This window comes from Sarcophilus harrisii, chromosome 6, assembly GCF_902635505.1.
Source record: "Sarcophilus harrisii chromosome 6, mSarHar1.11, whole genome shotgun sequence".
In the NCBI taxonomy this organism is placed as follows: Eukaryota; Metazoa; Chordata; class Mammalia; order Dasyuromorphia; family Dasyuridae; genus Sarcophilus; species Sarcophilus harrisii.
Window position 1 is genome coordinate 179,741,607 of NC_045431.1, and position 13,391 is coordinate 179,754,997.

The 13,391-nt window shown below is 41.7% G+C and overlaps 1 protein-coding gene across 1 annotated transcript in view; it reads left to right on the forward strand.

The window, feature by feature from the left end:
* The window catches only part of DLC1 (DLC1 Rho GTPase activating protein), a 104,050-nt gene that overhangs the window by 46,109 nt on the left and 44,550 nt on the right, over positions 1–13,391 (forward strand). The gene's annotated exons all lie outside the window — the stretch shown is intronic.

The following is a 13,391-nucleotide window of genomic DNA, read 5'->3' on the forward strand; positions in this document are numbered from 1 at the left end:
TATTTCTTAATCAAAGTAGATATTTAATAAATGAATTGATTTCTCTCTGTCTCTCTGTATATTTCTCCTATGCTACCAGGCTTAATTCTTCCACCAAGTTCCATTTCTTTGAGAAATTTTCTTTCATTGAGAATTATAAATAAATCTCCAGGACCATTTGGCTTCTGGAAAGAGTATGTGAATGGGCTTCTTGCTCATTTCATTCATCCTCTCTATGACTTCCCGGATCTTAATTCCATTGTCTGGCCACCATGGTCCCTATGGATAGTCTCCTTCATATTAGTTTGTAAGTTCTTTGAGGGCTGGAAATGTCACATTTATCTATCAGTATCTCCAGCACACAATACAATGATTAACAAGTGTTTTTCATTCATTCACTCATTCTCTCTCTGGCAATTAGCATAGATAATGTACCAGGTCTCTAAAAGAATATGGGTACCTTGAAAATTGGGACACTAATACACTGTTGGTGGAGTTGTGAATTGATCCCACCATTCTGAAGAGTAAACTAGAACTATGCCCAAAGAGCTATAAAACTATGCATACCCTTTGATCCAGCAATACTACTGGTAGGTCTATATCCCAAAGATATCCCAAAAAGGTGGGAAAGCATCTATTTGTATAAAAAAAAAAATTTGTAGTGTTTTTATTATGGTATCTAAGAATTTGAAACCAAAGGGATGCCCATCAACTGGGAAATAACTAAACAAGCTGTGGTATATGATTGTAATGGAATATCATTGTGCTATAAGAAATGACAAGCATGATTTCAGAAAAACATGGAAAGACATAATGAACTGAACAGAACCAAGAGAACATTGTAGACAGTAATAGCAATATTGTTCAGTGAAGAAATATGAACAACTTAGCTATTCTCAACAATATAATGATCCAAGACAATCCCAAAGGACTAATGATGAAGAATATTATCTGCTTCCAGAGAAAGAATTGATATTGAAATTGAAGCATACAATTTTTCAGTTTCATTTTTTTCTTTTACTTGAATCTTCTTGTTCAAAATGACTAATATGAAAATGTTTTACATAATTGCACATATATAACTTATATCTGATTGCTTACCATCTCAGGGAACAGAGAAGGAAGGGAAGGAGAAAGGAATAGAATTTAGAACCCCAAACTTTAAATAAAAATGTTTTTAAATTGGAGGGGAAAGATTTTACCATTTGTATTCAAGTCCAACATAAACTGAAAGAGAATTAGGCCCCATTATCTCACTATCTACTACCAACTCATCGGAATCAGAAGCTCAGGATATTCCTCATCTCCGATCAGTGATTGACCAGACCCAACAGTGCATCCTAGCAGAGCTAGGAGCATCCTTCCAGGATAATATTATAATTAAAGAATGGGAGGAAGAATGGCCAGAGGCTAAGAAGAAATCTAGGAAGTTCTGGTTACTAGTGTGGGTGTTTGACAACACAACGAAGTAGGAAATAACTACTTGTATGGTTCCTTCACCCTCAGGGAGGCCTATAAACTAGGATCAGAAGGAACTTCCAGCTGTATGAATTAGCCTGGTCTCATTGAATCCAACCTGAGATTCCAAGAAAAATGTGGGAGAAGCATCTTCCCTGATCTAGCACTGCCATAGGCCAATATTTCTACATACACATGCTTATCTCTTAGTAGTTCTTAGTCATACAATACTATAGGCCCCAGGTTGCAGACCTAGCTAGGTGCAGCCTTGCACAAGAGGAAGTATGACCATGGGGTCATAGGTATTCTGCCATTGCACTGGGAAGAACTCACACAGGCCCCCCCAGTGAATGCTTTCCGTAATACATGAGAAAAATGTAAATATATTAAAGTATACAGATATATCAGTAATAATTATAATTACCTCATTATTCTCCTCCTGCTCAATGGAATACAGAGAGAAATGAGCCTGGACCAGAAAGAGATTCTCTATTATCCCTCAACTTTTTTTTTTTTCTCTTTAGTTTAAAAAATTCTGAACTTAACAAACCTCAACTAAAAAAATGCTTTCATGTGGTCCTAGAAGAGAGTGCCAGGAGAGCTGAATGTGAAACCAGGATCCTCTGCTAGGAAGTACTTGCTTTTCTTTGGAACTAGGTCACACATTCTCTGCTACTTTTCTAGTGTCCGGCTTCTCTGTGAGGGCTTCCGGCCTCTATCCGTTCTCTTTGCGGTCTTTCAAAAGTTTGTTTCAATGATCTTCTTTCTTTTTCTATCTTTTGGGCTACTCTATACCTGCTCCCTCCACCTGAAAGGGGAGGAAAAAAAAAAAGATGTGACAAGCTCTGTGTTAAGTATTGCTTATGCAGTTAATTTTTGATCATAGTATCAGGGATTTGTTGGTAAATGTTTAACAGCCAGCTTCTGGGGGATGGGGCAATGTACCAATATCTGTATGACATGTTGAAGTTTCATCTGCATTTGTAATATTTCCACTATCATTTTCTTAAGTCAAGATAATAATAACAATAATTAATGAATCAGGGCCTGGTTTGGAGCATCTGCTAATTTCTGAGATGTTAATATTCACACTGAATTTAACTGTCAGTCCACAAGCTGTTCAAGCCAGCACACCCTTAGAGTAGTAGTAAACATGGATAATAATGGATGTAATCAATTCTGGTCATAGTTCAGGTAGAGGGTAGGAGAGGATAGTGGAAGGGGCTGGGACAAGGGAGGAGTGGAAGATGGTAAGCATGAGAAAACAGGAGGTGGGAGTTGGCAATGATTTACTCCCTGAGAGTCAACTATTAAGTAACCTAAGAGGACCATTGGACTTTATTAGCCATAGAGGAAACAGAGTATGGTATATAAAGGGGACCACACAAACTCAGAGGTTCTAAGTTGAGGTCTTGGTGATTTCATCCAAGATAGGATGGCTCCATGGGCCAATTCAGGACTGGAAGGTGCTGAAACTTCCTTGCCAGCTGGAGATGGGATGGTGGTGCTAGTGTTGTCAAGATTAATATGATGGGTCTCCTTCATAAAGGACTATGAAATCAGCACATTTCAGGATAATTTTATACTTTCATACTAGAGTATGAAAGCACTTTCAGGATAATTTCAGCAGCACATGAGACAACAGATACTATGTACCCCGTTCTTTCCCCCCAAGATTTTGATCCCTTTGAGCTCTAAATCTTGAAAGTTTCCCCTTCCCTGTAGCTAGGAATATTTGGTATGGCAGCATAAATGGTAAACATTGTTTTAACTTTTTTTATGGGACAATATTATGTATATGAGATCATAGAAACATTGTAGTTCTGATAACAGTCCAGTTACAATATAATTTATTGTTTGAGTTGTCTCAGAGAACTCATGACACATTTTGAGGTCTATAATGCTACTGTGCAAATTGATTGTCAATTCATAAAAGACAGCAAGCCTCCAATGTATGATTCTAGTCAGCTGGTCATGCTTAGCTAGCTGTTCAATAGGCGCTAAATTTTTGCAGTCTGTAGTAACACATTGGACAGATTTTACTAGTTTCTTGCATAATTGTCATTGATCAATAAGTCTGGACTTCTTAAAGATAACCCTTCCATTATTCCTGGTGAAAAGGATCTACTCCTGAATTGTCACCATAAACCCCACTTTTTTGTACAAGCAAACCCTCCTGATTTAGATATGTATATTGAATGCTTTTTTATCAACAGATTAGTGGCTGAATTCAAGTGAATGTTGCCCATGGAGGGTCTTTGAATTCCTTTCTTGCACCTTCCCCATTTCATGGACTACATCTGTAGGTGAAATCCTTTTGGTTATATTTGACAAATCTGGTGATACATACCCATCAGTCAATCTTTGCTGCTGTTCAATGTAAAAGTATCTGCTTTTTCCAGAAGTATTTCTGTAGAGTTTTGTTTTTATCTATTAATCACGAACTCTGTCCTCTTCCTTCTTTTTGGCAAAGAACTATCTATCCTTCTCCACCTGTCTGAGGATGATGGACCTGTGCTTCAGATCTTGTACAAGGGTTTCATGAGGACACTCTCTAGGCTTGCCTGTCAGTCAAATGGATCAGTTGAGATTTGCATAATATCCAGTCTGTTAGTAGTTTTCTGTGTATTCTTCCTCTTTGCTTTGGATTTCAGGATGTCTGCAAGTCTCTTAACATATGCCATAGTATCTTTCTCCTTGTTATCTTGATGTTACCTGGAAAAGAATAAGTCATTTGCATTGGTATCAGCTTTATCCATTGTTTAGATGTGACCTCTGGATTCAAGCTTGGAGCCTTTAACCTATCTTTCTGGAGACAAGGGAGATTTAAAGAACTTTACAGTGACCAAGTACAAAAAAACGACTTTGGTTCCATTAGTAGAAGATGCCCTGAGGGGTGGAATCATTGGATGTGTTTTTCCCTGGAAGTCATCCATGTACTGAAATGATTAGTAAGATGTTTTGGGTTGACTTACTCTTTAATCTGAAAGTTTTGCAGAATTCTAATTTGAAAAAGTGAAAGTGGACAGGACATCTACCCCCTGGAACCCAAACTAGCTAAGTATCAATAGATGGGCTTGACTACTATTCATCTCGTGTCACTCTGTACCCATACCCATGCATTTTGGGTCGGTGGTCATCTGAAACTGACCACACAGAGCAGGAAGCTCCATCCAGCTTGTCCAGATATGGATTTCTATCTCCAGTGTCGTCACCCAGTTTAGCTTTCTGCTCTCTGAAAATGTTTTAAATGCTTCCCAGGGGCACAGGTTAATGTCTCCCTCCCAGGGGTCTTCCAATGAATGCTTGTGGCTATGTTTCATGTGTCTGTTGAGATGTTGAGAGGCTTTAGAGCCCGGTAGAAGATGAAGCTCAAAGCTAGAAGGCAAGCTTGGAAGTACTCCTGAGGAATTCATTTGGTAGTACTATTGTTCACCCTGTTTGGTGAGAGAGCAGGTCCCTGTCACTGGTGCTCATGCTGCAGTATAGGAGACCCCTTCCAGATTTGAACTCACAAACCTAAGTCTTTCTGATTCCAAGCCCAGGTTCTATCTACTGATCCACCTAGCTGCCCCATAAACTTAGGATACATTGGGCTAAATAGCCTATAGTCCCTTCTAGTGATTAATCTATGATCATAAGTGTCTTCTTTGGAAATATGTTGCCTGTAAGGCTTCTGACATGAAAAGGATAGAGGAATTCACTTGTCACTAGTCTGATAGCCCTTGTGGTGTATGAGCTCACCGGACCATGGACTGAACAAATTTGAACCCATCTGCTTTGTGATTAGTATATTTCATGGTGTTTCCATAGGAGTTTTCACCCAAATTAAAAAATCTTTTACATCAGACCATTAAAACCTGGGTTTTAGCTTTTATTAATAATGACTCAAATTTCTGGTGACTACCTTTCAAGTTAATGTAGCATAAAACACAAAATTAATAATTTTGTTAGATAATTGTCTGATATAGAATTATAGTAAATGGTGAACATAATAATCGCAATCCCCAGTTATCTTTTCTTGGTCAGGTCATGGGAGGTAGGGGAAGTAGGGGGAGGTTATTTTGAGGGGTTTTGCAGGCAATTGGAAGTTAAGGGTCACACAGCAGGATCTCCTGGTCGGTATTCTCCACTGTGCCATCTAGCCACCCTATCAGGTAATCTTTTAGTATGTCCCTCCTTCCCTCTCTCGCTCCCATCCTTCCTTCCTCTCTCCCTCCCATCCTTCCTCCCTCTCTTCCTTTCTTCCTTCCTTCCTTTTCTTCCTTCCTTCCTTCCTTCCTTCCTTCCTTCCTTCCTTCTTTCCTTCCTTCCTTCCTTCCTTCCTCCTTGCCTTCCTTCTTAGCTTCCTTCCTTTGTTCAAATGTGAGACCAAAATCACACATCTTGCATCTCTTTTGTGCGTGAAATGCACACTTTGAAAGAGTGGAGTATGAGAGCTAGATGGCATAGTGAGTAGAGTACCAGCCATGGGGTCAGTAGAACCTGAGTTCAAATCCAGACACTTATTAAACTGTGTCACTCTGGGCATGTCACTTAATCCCAACTATCTCCCCTTCAAAAAAAGAAAGAAAAAGGACATTTTGACATCCCTTATGCAAATACTGAGATACTGAGATACTGAGGGAGTTCAGTATCACTGAACAAGGTCAGAGGGAGGCAGTCTTGGAGGATAGAGACTGCTTGTGTTCTTCCTTACACCCCTAGTCCTTAGCACAGTATGGGGGAGCAATGCGAGCTTTGGTCTGTTGTTAGTTTTAAGCATTCAATGATCCCTTCCTCTCCTTTCTCAGGGTATTTATTCTATTTGACCATTTCATTTACTTGTGTCTCTGCATCCCAAGATGCACAGGATGAATACCTGTTAATTTCTGCTTGTTGATTGTCTCTTTAAAGGCTTTTTTTCCCCCTTTATGTTTATCTTGGAGCCAGTCTTCTGTCTGTGTTTGTAGTATTTGCATAAGGGAGTGATTTTCAAAGAGGCTTCCTTGTCCCTGATTACATGGAGTTGCCCCTTGAAACAGCAACAGCAGTCACTGAGTTTGGGCAGAATTAGGCACCTCTTCCCACTCCAAGGCCAAAGGAAAGTCTCCTGCCCAGTTCTCTGAGAGTTAAGTCTCAGTCCCTGTTCTTATAAGCAACCTTGTGGACACCCCTCCCATCCCCTCCACTGGGGATACAGCTTCTATGGCGTCTGCCTGTGGGAATCTGCACCCCACCTCCACCCCCAGAGCCTTCTCTCCTCTTATCTTATTAGCACCTTGGCCCCTTTTAGCACTTAACTGGCCACATTCAGTTTCCTCTTTAATGTGAAACCCATCCTTCTTCTCTTTCTCCTTAGCTAGTTCTAGCTCACCTCTCCTATCCCCAAATGCCAGTCGCTGGGCTTCCTCACAAACTACCCCCCACCTTCCACATTCCCTCCATATTCTTCCCTTCCTGTCCCTTATGTCCTCCCCCCTCCCCCTTAGGACTCTTCTCCTGGTCTACCCATTAGCCAAAAGGTCTAGCCCTGTTACAAATGGTAGCAAATGGTGTCTGGCCACAGGGAGGGAAAGAAAGGTGCATGGAAGGACATAAAGGGGGAAGGGGAAGGAGAGAGACAGACAAAGAGACAGAGATGGAGAGACATATCTCTTGTATTTGATGCTTTCAGTCTCTGGGAAACACACAGGCAAGGTCTCAGATTCTCCCCCCCCCCCCCAACCACCCACCCTTAAGTGAATAAATTAATGAGTAAATAAATCAGTAAATCCCCTGGATACAACCCTTGCTCCCAAGGAATACCCATCAGCCACAGGGCTCCAGAGTGCTCAAGGTTCTGAAGCAAGCATGTACCACTCTTAACCATGAAAGACAATAAGAAGCATCACAAAACCTATTAGCATCAAAGCTGCCCCAAAAATGGCAGGTGAGCCTCCCGAGTCCATCTAGACACTATTTGTTCAAATAACCTCCTGCTCACCAAAGAAGAAGGAACTTATTATCTGCTGCAAAGAGATTCACTATGGCCAAGTAGAGGGACTTGATTCCCCATGAGAAACAGCACCAGAAATTTAAGTCAGTCTGTAATAAAACTCACTGGTGAGCCCAAGGCCAAGGTCTCTGTAATAATGACTCATCTGCTCCCTAAGACTCTTATGATGAAGTGAAACTTTCCTCCTCATTCTCCCTTTCCTTTCCTTGATTCCCCAATGTTCCCATTGCCCCTTACCTCTCCAGGCCCCTGGCAGCTGTGTCTCCACTAGTTACACACAGGGCATGTGCCATCCTCTGGGCTTCCTCCTCTGCCAAGGAGCTGTGAGACAGCTAGCCTAGACTATGCCCCCTTGAAAGGGCAGTCTTTGTGGGGCTCACTCTTCCCCAGATTCAGGCCCTATTCTCCCACTACAGCCATCCCACGCTGGGAAATTCCTCTAGGAGACTGTCATAAAAATCTCCTCAGCAAAAAGATCAGTCAACAAACATCAATTAAATGCCTAAATATCTGTCAGGTATCGTGACATAAATAATACAAAAACCTATGCAAAGTCAATGTGAAATCATTCCTGGAGGTTGGCACAAGCAGCTGGAGGAGTAAGGACTCACATTGGAGGGATTTTAAGGGGTGGAGGGGAAGGAGAGGGATCACGTTACAAAAATGAGGGACACTGTGTACAAAGACAGGGATATACACGTTGCATAATATATTACAGACAAGTCTGAGAGAAAATGAGAATCAAGACATATTATCTACTGTACACATACACACATATAGTTATAGTTAGTTATAGTTATGGTGTGCAACTTTTCTAAGTAGCCTTAAGTGCCAAAGGTCTCAGTCCCAGTAGGGTATTTGCCAGTGTGGTTTACTATCCCAACCCCAAGACCTTTCACAAGCCAGGATTGGTCAGGGTGGCTAGTTCAAAAGAAGGGAGACTGTCCCTTAAAATAAAAAGGTTAAATTTAATGACCTTTGAGGTCTCATTGGGCCTGTGACCCTATGACCCTTTCCCAAAGCCCCCCTGCTCTCTGGGGGCCTGCCTAATCACTTTGCTCCCCATGAATCACAGGGCCACATCATAAGCCCTGGAAACATTCATAGAATACAAAGAGTCCCCCCTTCCCCAAGCGAGACAAGCCCCAGTTAAGTGGCCATGATTCTAGGAGGTCTCTAGGATGACTTTACTGAGGCATTCATTGAACAAATATCATTAAATGTTTACTGGGTGCAGAGCGCAGAACTGGCTGGGGCTCCGTGGGCCTGAATTCAGTGGAGTGAGGGGAGCTAAAGGCACCATTGACAAATTGCTGTGAAGAAGAAAGGCCAAGGAGGATGACAGGTCAAGGAGAGGAATGGAGGGGGCTGAACAGACTTCTAGGAAGGAACCATCACATCCCTTCAGGGAATGAGGCTCAACCCTGAGGGCTGGAAAGGAAACCAGTGCAGCTTAATCTCAAATGGCTATTTCCAGAACAACTAGAGATCTTTTTTTTTAAAGATTAATTACTTTCCCCTAATTGACTAATCGTTGTTTCCTTTTTTAAACTTCCTATTCTTTCTCATATCCTCTTTGGAGTTTGCAAATAAAATTATTTCCCTCCTGCTAATTTCATCATTTTCCACTGGATAAAAGTTATATAATTATGTTTCCCCACCCCCACCTTCAGTACTCTGGAAACATTTGGTTTCCTCAGGGAGATCCCTACCACTCAGGACAAGCTCTGACTAAATCATGGCTTGACTGGATTTCTCTCTGTTGGTTTACGGTCAAAAGTCATGACTGGACAGGGAAGAGTCATTGGCTCCCTGCTCTCTTCTCCCCTAAAGAGCAAGAATTCCTCATTAGAAATCCCCATTGCTCTAAGCAAAGGATGAAGGAAATGAGGCTGCCCCTTGACCCACTCTGAGTAGTCTCCTGCAGCCTAGGGGCATAGGGGAATGAATCCTGGGGCTGAAGATTCCTTCTCTGAGCTTCAGCTTCTTCATCTGTCAAAGAGCAATAATAATACCCATAACACGTTCCTCACCCGTGTGGTTGTAAGGAATCAGATGAGATAAGCGGACAAAAGTGTTTTGCAAACATTAAAACACTTTGAGAATTCCCATTATTAGGGTAAGCACTCCTTCCTTGGGGGATGAGATGTAAGTAGGAGCTGTTTGTGTCATGGCGATATGGCCATGTAACGAGGGAAGATGAAATGACAGGGGCCTGTATTAAGGAACCCAAGCAACTGGTGAAAACCACTGGGGAACAAGGATATTGATGATTCTCACTGTTCCTGCTTCCACCCCTTAGATCTTTAAAGTGATGCTGCTGTAAAAACAAAAATTAGAACCAAGAGAACCGAAAAATACTTTGGCCAGGTTTCCTTGGCTACTGAGTAGACTGAAAAGATTCCACAAATGACTTTGAGTGAGAGTCTCAATGGGAGAGCCAGCAACTAGCTCCCATATCCAAGGCAGGTCATTCGGTATCATCATCTGCTCTCTGATATAGGTCCTTTTGCTTGACAGCAAGTAAACTAGACCATTATTTACATACGAGTGGAGAGAGATTGAATGAGTGAGAGGCAGACAGACAAAGAGAGACAGAGACAGAGAGACAGATACTGAGGGAGGCATAGAGAGAGAAAGAGTGAAAGACAGAAAGAGAAAGACACACGGAGAAAGCGAGACTGACAAAGAGAGAAAAAAGGAAGGAAGACTAAGAGAAAGAGAAGAAAGGGAAGGGGAGAGAGACACAGAAAGACAGAAAGACAGACTGAAAAAGACTGAGAGAGAAGAAAGGTGGGGAGGGAGAGAGAAACTGAGAGCAAGTCTGAGAGGGAGAAACTGAGTGAGAGAGACAGACAGACAGGCAAAGTGGAAGATCGAAAGGAAGAGGAAAAGAAATAAGCACAAAGATTTATTTAGAACTTACTATGTGCCAGACACTATGTTAAATACTTTACAACTCATTTGGTCCTCAGAACAATCTTGAGAAATGCTGTTATTCTCTCCATTTTACAGTTGACTAATCTAAGAGGTTAAGTGACTTGTCCAGAGTCACACAGCTAGTTAGTGTCTGAGGCCAGATTCTTTTTTTTTTTTTTTTAAACAAAAGACATGTAAGATAAAAATCATACCCTATAATCAACATATAGAACTATATTTTGTTCCGTTGGACTCCCTGTGCTTAACTTAATAATTGTTCTACCCTTTTGAGATTAGAAATAAAAGAAATAGAATGCTTATGTATTGCAAGTAAATTAGTTTTTCCTTCTTTTTCAATATAGTCCTTTGTTTTCTGCACTGCTTTTCAGCTTTAAAAACCTACTAAGTATATTTTACCCAGATACATAGATGGATGGATGGGTATAGATGCTTGTAAAACTGTGCCCCACTTGTACTTCAGCAAAACTGAAAGTGGAGAGAGGCAAGAAATAGATGCAACTAAATGCAAAGCTCTGCAGATGTCAAGGGAGCATTCCAAGCTTTCAAAAGGTCTGACTCTTGAATAGCTCAATCATTATGTAGAGAACCCAGGAGAAAATAAAATTGTCCCAGAGTCCAGGATAATTCATATCTTTATTCCCAGCTTCTCTTCACGTGTAGAATGAAACTGGGAATTTGGCTCCCTGTCCTAAGTAAAGTAGGTTCCCCAAACTGAGGGAAGCCCTCTCTGAACCAGGGAAAGTTTGTTGGACAGCAGCAGCTAGACTTTTCCAAACTCCTGATGGAGGTGATACACCTAAGAACCAAGCCTCCCAGGGAGTCAGAGAGGGGAGAGCCTTTTGCAATCCTGGGCTAAAAAGAGCCCTATAGCATTCTAACTTTAGCAAAGGAGGAGGAGAAGGAGGAGGAGGAAGAGAAAAAGATAATCATGATGACGAAGAAAAAAGACAACAATGAAGATAAGGATGATAGTGATGATGATAATGAAGGAGAAGGTGGAGGAAGAAGAGGACGAGGAGAACCTACCATAATACTCCAGCTGGAGAGTTCAGTGCCATCCAGTCTTGTCATAAATGATAGCTGTCCATCAGAGAGCAAACCTAGGGACTCTAGCAGAGTGACCTGTCTAGCAGAGACCTAACCTGTTCTCTATAATCTGTGAAGCCCCCAGGAGCCAAGTGACTTTCCTGGATGAGCCCAGCAATTGTCAAGTGACCTATTTGACCCAGTCCAAAAGTAAGTTGATCCATCTAATGGCGGTATCATGTCCTTTGAGGAGACATCCTGATTGAAAAGGGGAACAATACACTCATCACTCCTACTACAAACTTCAAAAAAGATAACCAACTAGATCATGAGACTTCCCTGCAGAATGTTAAAGTGGGATTTGAATCTTAGTCCCCTAATTGCATATATTGGGCTGCTCTTTGCTGTCCATTTCATGACTTCCTAGGAATGGGACAGTTTTAGTTTTATGGTTTCCCAAACATATCCTGTCCACATTTCCTTGGACTCATAGTTATGTTCCTGCTATCTACAAATACAATTCAATCATGGAGCATTTATGGAGCCTCAACCACATGAGGATACAAAACAAGCATACGTAGATCCCCTTCTTTGAGGAGACATTATTCCAGGGATATGACCTATTCACTAAGAAAAAAATGCACAGAGGTTTGAGGAAGAAAGCAATCCCAATCTTGGGGGATAGGGGGGACACTATTGAGGGGACACCTCAGGGACATGCAGGTTGCTAAGAATATTCCTTAAGTGGAGACAAGCATATCTTCCAGGCACTGGATGATTAAGAGATAAGTTGGGTTTTTTTGAATGGGATAAATGTGAAATTATTCTGACTCATTCCAACTGAGAAGGATTTTGGAAAAGGAAAAGCTGCTTTCTTCTAGAAGGAAAAGGGTATCATTAAAGCTTTCCATACAGGGTGTGAGTGATACGATCACTTAGGCTTTTTACTATAGGGAGGATGGATTGGTGAGGGGGGAGAGCTGAAATGTGGGAGACCAATCAGGAGTCTATTCCAGTGGTCCAGGGAAGAGATGAGAAGAGCAAGAACTAGGACTGAGTGAGTGGAGAGAGGGTGACCATGAGGAAGGAAAGTAGAAATGGTCAGGACAATGGGAGAGCTACAACAGGATGGAAAAGAGTAAACTGACTTGGTTTTCACAATAAGAGACAATAAGGAATTGCCTGCACGTGAGGCCAGTCACATTGACTAGCATTCTTAGCTTAAATCTGGGCTATGTTGTTAAAAATGTAATTAGTAGACGCCAGGAAAGAGGATCCATCCGGTTTGAACTGCTTCAACATCAGGCCGGACTGGATAAGAGCTATTGCCTTTGTTGACAGATGTCTCTGACTAGCACGTGGGTGATAATCCACCCCCTCCTTTTCTGGAGGGACAGATGAGAGTTTACCTGAATGGGAACAGGAGCGATGGCAGCCAGAGAGCCTTGCCAATGGTGTGGCTTTGGTTCGCACAGAGATGTGCATTGGAACGGATCACGAATTACAGATCTGTACTCCATTCTCTTTAACAACTAATGAAAAGTGCTTTTTCAGCCCAAACTCTTAGACTGACATTAGGTATAATTGCTATTGTTATTATAAAGGAAGAGATAGTGTGCTTACCCAATTTGCATCTGACACCAGGCAGAGAAATGGCTAACATCCTGACAGGTTAAAATATCAGATGGACCAAGATAATTATGAGATTTGGGTCTAATAAAGTCAACTTCATAAATTGAAGTACATAGAGTTGGATTAAAATTCACCAATCAATGAGCACTAATTAAGCACCTGCTATGTGCCAGGCACTGGGGACTCAGAGCCAAAGAATGAAATAGTCTTTTCCCTCAAGGAGCTTACATTCTAATCGGGGTGACAGGATGAGTTTGGGGGGGACTGTAGAGCACAAGAAAGGGAGTGAGGGGCTGCTTCTGGAGTCCAGTGTCAGGCCTGAATTTGAAGGAGTGGAATGGAGTCAATTCTGGCCAACAACCCCACTTAAGCGGCTGAG